This window comes from Chenopodium album, chromosome 2, assembly GCF_948465745.1.
Source record: "Chenopodium album chromosome 2, dcCheAlbu1.1, whole genome shotgun sequence".
In the NCBI taxonomy this organism is placed as follows: Eukaryota; Viridiplantae; Streptophyta; class Magnoliopsida; order Caryophyllales; family Amaranthaceae; genus Chenopodium; species Chenopodium album.
In genome coordinates this window covers 65,244,772-65,251,343 of record NC_137835.1, presented here as the reverse complement: position 1 = coordinate 65,251,343, position 6,572 = coordinate 65,244,772, and the positions used below count along the sequence as shown (strand labels likewise).

Genomic DNA, 6,572 nt, shown 5'->3' with positions numbered 1-6,572 from the left:
GATGTGTCTATTTTATATAGTATTTTACCCCCATCCCTTGTTCATAATTAGTAGTATTTTTGGCTCTTTAGAGCCACTTTTATTACTAATTGGTGTTTTCTAGTGTTTTCGTAGATTTGGTTGACTTTTGCAGGGATTTACACTTTTGGAGTATTTTCCCGAGATATTTTGGAGCAATCACGAGCATTGGAAAAGCACGACCAGAGTTTATAGCCCAGGGCCGGTTGGAGCCATTGAACCGGTGATTAAGGGCTCGGTTTGTGTGATACCGGGGCATTTGGACCGAGTATTCAAGACCCAAAGAGGAAGCCCAGATTGGCCCGAAGAATTGGAGCCCAATCGTAGTCCAATTAGTGGCCCAAGAGAGCCGCCCGGCCAAAAAGGTTGGCGCCCGGAGGCGCGCTCGGCCAGGCGGGAGAAGCAAAGGTCGGCGCCCGGTGACGCGCCCGGCCGGGCGCGAGATTTGTACTGAAAAGCAAAAAGGCACGCCCGATCAGGCGATGTCTCGCCCGATCGGGCGCGTGTAATTATTAGGGGTTAATTTCGTTGTTTTAGTTTAGGAATTGTACGAAGTATAAATACTCCTCCGTAATACGATTTTAGGATATCTCTCTTTTACTCTTTCTTTACTCTCTTAATTGTTTTCTTAGATTTTCTCTCTCTTATACCTTTGTTCTTAATCTACTCTTAATTCCAGATTTATTTTGGTAACGATTTCTCTTCTCTTAATCTTAGTTGTTTATTTTATTCCTTTGATCATGTCTTGTTTTATTGCTTTGATTAGTTTAGTTCCTATTATGTGTGAGTATTACTATTTCTAGGGTTTGTGGGGATCCATAAATAATATGAAGGGGTAAATTATTGTTGTTAATTGTCAATGCTAGATTAATTTCCTATTGATTGATTTAATGCTCTGTGACTAGATTAGGCCTGATCTTTTATGCATTGAGTTTGACAATATTGATTCGAGATTCGACAGATGAGAATTGATGTTTAGGTCTAGCTTCAATAGGCAGGTTAATTTATAAATGGTTAAGTCGAGATTCGAAAGATGATATTTAATACCGGTAAATTAATTGTGTGATTATAATACGTAGCGAAAGCCCTTTATAATCTGATTAATATATTCATTGATGAATGATTATTATATTCTACCCTGGAATATTATTCATTGGTGAACCTATGCCCTAGATCCTTTTATATATTATTTTCTCCTTATTCTTGATCTCCGTAGTTTAATTTATTATTCAAATATAAATTTTGGTTACCTCATAATCTAGATTATATTAGTTAATTAGGAATAGAAAGATCCGTTTCTCTATGGATTGGACCCTACTTCCCTATCTACATTAGTTAGAAGATTTAGGAATTACTTTTGATTTGGGGATACGATTTTACCCTGTTAAAATTAGGCGCCGTTGCCAGGGAAACGGTTTTATTTTTATTTCTGATTATTTTTGTAGTTTAGGTTATTTCTTTTTGTCTCAGAGAACGTTAGTTCTTTGAGGCAAATCTCATATTTGCTTTTAGTTTTTTGTTTATGCCCAGGTGTTCCAGATCAGGGTACATCCCATTCGATCCTGAGATCGAACGCTCCTTCCATAGACAGAAAAATCTCTACAAGCAAATCCTGGCGGATTCTGGTGATAATAATAATCACCGAGACCCTCCAACTGGTTCTAGCGATTCAGAGGTATTATCAGATCCAGAATCAGAGATGACGGCTCCAAAGAAGCTTAGTGATTACTCACAACCAACGCTTTAAGATTTTCCATATCTCACTCCCACTCCGGCTCTTGATGGGGTACAATTTGAAATTAAACCCCAATTTATAACGATGATAGAGAGGAAGCAATTTAGTGGAGCCAAGGGTGAAGACCCAAATCTTCACATTGCCGACTATTGTCAATACTATAACACCATCAGGCAAGTCGGGGTCACACAAGACCAAATCAGGGAGATTCTCTTTCCCTTCTCTTTAACTGGAAAAGCTAAATTATTGTGGTTTAATGGCTTAAATAGAACTGCACTTGGTATAACTGACTGGGAAACTCTTGTTTTGAATTTTTATAACAAGTATTATCCTGCAGAGAGAACAGCCGTACTACGGAGTGCAATTCAGAACTTTGCCCAAGAAGCCGATGAATCTTTGTATGAGGCTTGGGAGAGGTTCAAGGACCTACAAAGAAAAATGCCCCCATCATAATTTAGCACAATGGCATTTAATCCAAGCCTTTTATAATGGCATTGGAAATTCTTCTAGAATAATTTTAGATTCTGCAGCCAGTGGGAGATTTATGAATCTTTATGTTGATGATGCAGGTCAGGTTATTGAAAATATGGCGATACATAATTCCCAATATGGGAATCCTAGAGGCTTTGCTAACAAGGGGAAGCATAGTGTTGACTCCGTATCCTTTTTGCAAGCTCAATTGACCTCTATCTGCCAAAAATTAGATAATCTTAGCACTACTAATGTAGCTAGTGTTTCTGCAATTAATAATAATGCTAATGAGGCTTTCTGTGAAAATTGTGGTATTATAGGTCATTGGGAACAAGATTGCAGGAGTTTCGTGGAGCAAGTTAATGTATTCCAAGCTTATAGGCAGAATAATCCATACTCCAACACCTACAATCCTGGGTATCGGAATCATCCGTACCTTTCCTACCGGAGTACTAATGTTCAAAATCCACCACCATAAGAACCACAGGCGCCACAGCAACAACAACAGATATAACCATCCCAATGCTGGCAGAAGAACCAACCACAACAACCCTCCTCATCTTCCGACCCTTTTTTGGTGGAAATTAGAGCGATGTTGGTTAATATGAAGAAGCACATGGAGAGTAGAGATGCGACAATTGATTCAATCCTAGCGCACAATAAAATTGTAGAAAATCAAATTGCGCAACTTTCCGCTACTCTACAAGCCCGCCAACAGGGAGCTCTGCCGGCACAACCGACCAGGCCTACGGATCAAGCCTATGAAATCACTCTAAGGAGTGGTTCAAACTATGAAGGGCCCCCTATTCCTAGAGTTGATGAACCTGTTTTATTAAATAATGCTAATCTTGATTCCGTTAAACCAGACAATGTAGCTACTAGCCCTGCAGGGCTAAAGCATAGTACTAATATATCTAATTCTACATTGCAATGTACGACTCCAGAGAAGGTGGCCACTCCAGATAAGAGCAATAATGCTCCAAAGCCAGTTATCAAACTTCCATTCCCCAATCGTCACTTGAAGACAAACTTGGATAAGCAGTTTGGTAAGTTCCTGGAGATGGTAAAAGATTTAAAGGTAACAGTTCCCTTCACTGAATTAATCACACAAATTCCTTCATATGCAAAATTTATGAAAGATATACTGACAAGAAAAAGGTCTATTAGCGAGGTAGAGACAGTAGCTTTCACTGTAGAGTGTAGTGCCGTACTTCAGAATAAATCTCCACCTAAATTAAAAGATCCGGGTAGTTTTTCTATCCCTTGTCATATAGGAAATCTAATGATTGATAATGCATTATGTGATTTGGGTGCTAGAGTTAGTGTCATGCCATTATCTGTGTGTTCCAAACTGAATATGGGTAAATTAAAAGCTACTAATATTACTCTATAAATGGCCGACCGTTCTTTCAAATACCCCTTAGGTGTTTTAGAGGATGTTATCGTTAGAGTAGGTAAATTTTATATACCTATTGATTTTGTTGTTCTTGATATGGCTGAGGATATGAAAACCCCGATTATTTTGGGTAGACCATTCCTTAACAGTGCAGGAGCAATCATAGATGTGAGAAGTGGTAAATTAACACTATCAGTAGGGGATGATAAAATTATTTTTAACCTTAATAATACCCTTAAAAGCCCCATGACAGAGGAGAAGTGCTTTAGTGTTAATGTGGTTGAGAATTATTCTAACAAGCCCCAAGCTCTTGAAAAAGATCCCTTGGAGGCGGTATCTTGTGCTGCATCCCTTTCAGATGAGATAGACAAATGGCAGAAGGAAGTTGATGCAATAGAAATAGCACTCTACACTGTTGGTCTTGGTTTTGAGGACGAAAAGGTGGAATCAATCAAGCAAGTTGTGCAATTTGAGCCTACGGTAAGTGTTCCGCTAGATCGAGTTGCAAGTGTTGAATGTAATGACAATTTGGAGCAACCCTCGATCAAAGAAGGATCCTTGGTGCATAGCATTGAAGAACCCCCAACCCAAGTCAAGGAGGATCCACCGGACAAAGTGAATTGGCGTCCCACAGGGCATGTCAAGAAGCCGCGTCGCAGCCGAAACACCGCTAGACCGGGTGAGAAACCGCCCGATCAAGCGTTAGGCCAAGGGTCCTAGTTATTGTACTTGGTAAGAAGGTCGTGCGGGACCTAGATAAACCAGCGCTTTGCACTTAGGCCAAGGGTCCTAGAAGGTCGTGCGGGACCTAGTTTTTTCTTTCTTTTTCTTCTGAGAGGAGAGATGAGGGAATTTAATGAGTTTTTATGAGTGTTTATACAGGTTTGAAGGAAAAGAGTTAGCCAAAATTTAAAGAATAGAAGAAAATACAAAATTCGTCAATAAGCCTCGGGCCCGACCGGGCGAAGCTCGCCCGATCGGGTGCGAGAGCTAGTTTTCAAATCAAGTAATTTCGCCCGACCGGGCGATGGGCGCCTGACCGGGCGCGAAACTTGTCGTATACGGACATAATTGTCCGCCCGATCGGGCGAATGCTGTTCGACCGGGCGCGAGAAGAGACGAAAATTCTTGCATCAGATCGCCCGATCGGGCGAAGGGCGCCCGACCGGGCGCGAGAGATATATGACATCGGTTCGTTTAGATCGCCCGATCGGGCGATGGCCGCCCGACAGGGTGCGAGAATATAGCGGAATTAAAGAATTAGATCGCCCGACCGGGCGAGCCCCCGCCCGATTGGGCGCGACGCACCGACTCCTTCTTCTTCTTCTTCTTCCTTTTTTTTGGTTTTTTCTCATTTTAATCTCCTTCCTCCATAACTTTCTCTCTCTAAAACTCAAATTCTCTATACCTTCTCTCTAAGATTTCTTCTCCATTCCTCAACCAAATTCAAAACTTTTTACAGATTCTTAATCCCCTCTTCATCCTCTACATTTCTATATAAAAATTTTCAAATTTCTTTCAAATTAATTTCATACCCATTTCTACCATGGCTTCAAAGAGGGCTCGGTCTATTTTCGGTAGGAGCTCTAGTTCGAGGGAGGAATACGACCCGGATTTGCAACTCCCGTACTGGCCGACGATCCGTATTGCTAGCCAAGAGCAAAAGGAGCGGCTAGAACACCTAATCGGGCGCGAGGTAATTCCTTCTCGGTGGTTACACCGCTCTACTTTAGAATCGTTTGGTTTATATGATTTTGTAAAACGGTTTTTAAATGGCATTGTGTAGACACCTAAAAATGTCTCCCCAAAACCAAACCCGATGATGAACAACCTTTCACCGCCACTATTGGTCGGGTTTAGTATTTAATCCCGAGAGTGCTTAAAAAATCGTATCTGATTAAATTCATATTTTTGAACAGTCCACGGATTAGTCTTGATGTTTGGTAAAAGCATAGTTTTAATTTCAGCCCAAACTTATTATTTAATTTTAGCCCAAACCTTTTTTATTTTATTGTTTTATTATTTATTTTTGGCCCAAACCTTTTATTTATTTTTATTTAATTATTTTCTTATTTTAGCCCAAATAATAATAAGTCATAAAAAGCCCGAAATTATCAATCGGCACTTAAAATGCCGAATGAAATTAGGGTTAAAAATGTATTTAGACGGAAAAACAGGCTGGAATTTCCCGCGCCACGGCAGGTACCTACCGTGTCACGGGAATCCTTCCCGTCTGACGGTGGGATTTCCCGTAACACGGGAAGTCTGCCGTGACACGGGACATTCCGTGTCTTTTCCGCGTAAACCCTTAACGCGTTTTCTTTCCCGTTTTCTGAAAATTTCCCGCGTCACACCAAAAATGTACCGTGTCACGGGAAAGTGTGTCGTCTGACGGTAGGGACTTCCCGTGTCACGGTACAGTTTGCCGTGTCACGGGATACTTTTTTAGGGTTTTTATCATTTTAGGGTTCCGTGTGCTCCCTCAGCACATTTTCCCTATAAATACCCCCTCATTTCTAATGTACGGGGCACCGAGTAATTCTATTATTTCTTATTTTCTCTCTTCTATGCTTTAGCCTAAACACTAGCCTATCCTTTTCTCGTGGTTCCATCCTTAAGCCAAGGCGTGAAAGGTAGAACTGTTTGAGGGTTTGGCCCCAAATCAACTATACTTTATTTAATTTAATTTAATTATTGTTTTATTATTTTCTTGAAGTTACTAACTCGTTTATTATTTTGTAGTTGCAAACAAACAGAATCAAAGTAAGAGTCATGCTCCTTTTATTTTTATTATTTTTCTAACGATTTTATGTTGTTGGAATTGTGATTAAATTGGTTTTGATATTAATGTTGTTCTATTATTGTTTTGATCATCATATTGCATGTTTAAAGGGAATATGTAATTGAAAATCACGCCTAATAAGATAATTTGGACAACCGGTTTAGGATCCT

The 6,572-nt window shown here is 40.2% G+C and overlaps 1 non-coding gene across 1 annotated transcript; it reads right to left on the bottom strand.

The window, feature by feature from the left end:
* Window positions 1-2,101: 2,101 nt before the first annotated feature.
* On the bottom strand, window positions 2,102-2,209 carry LOC145607792 (small nucleolar RNA R71). The gene has a single exon (XR_014105630.1). It is a non-coding gene; the product is annotated as a small nucleolar RNA R71 (small nucleolar RNA).
* Window positions 2,210-6,572: the final 4,363 nt, after the last annotated feature.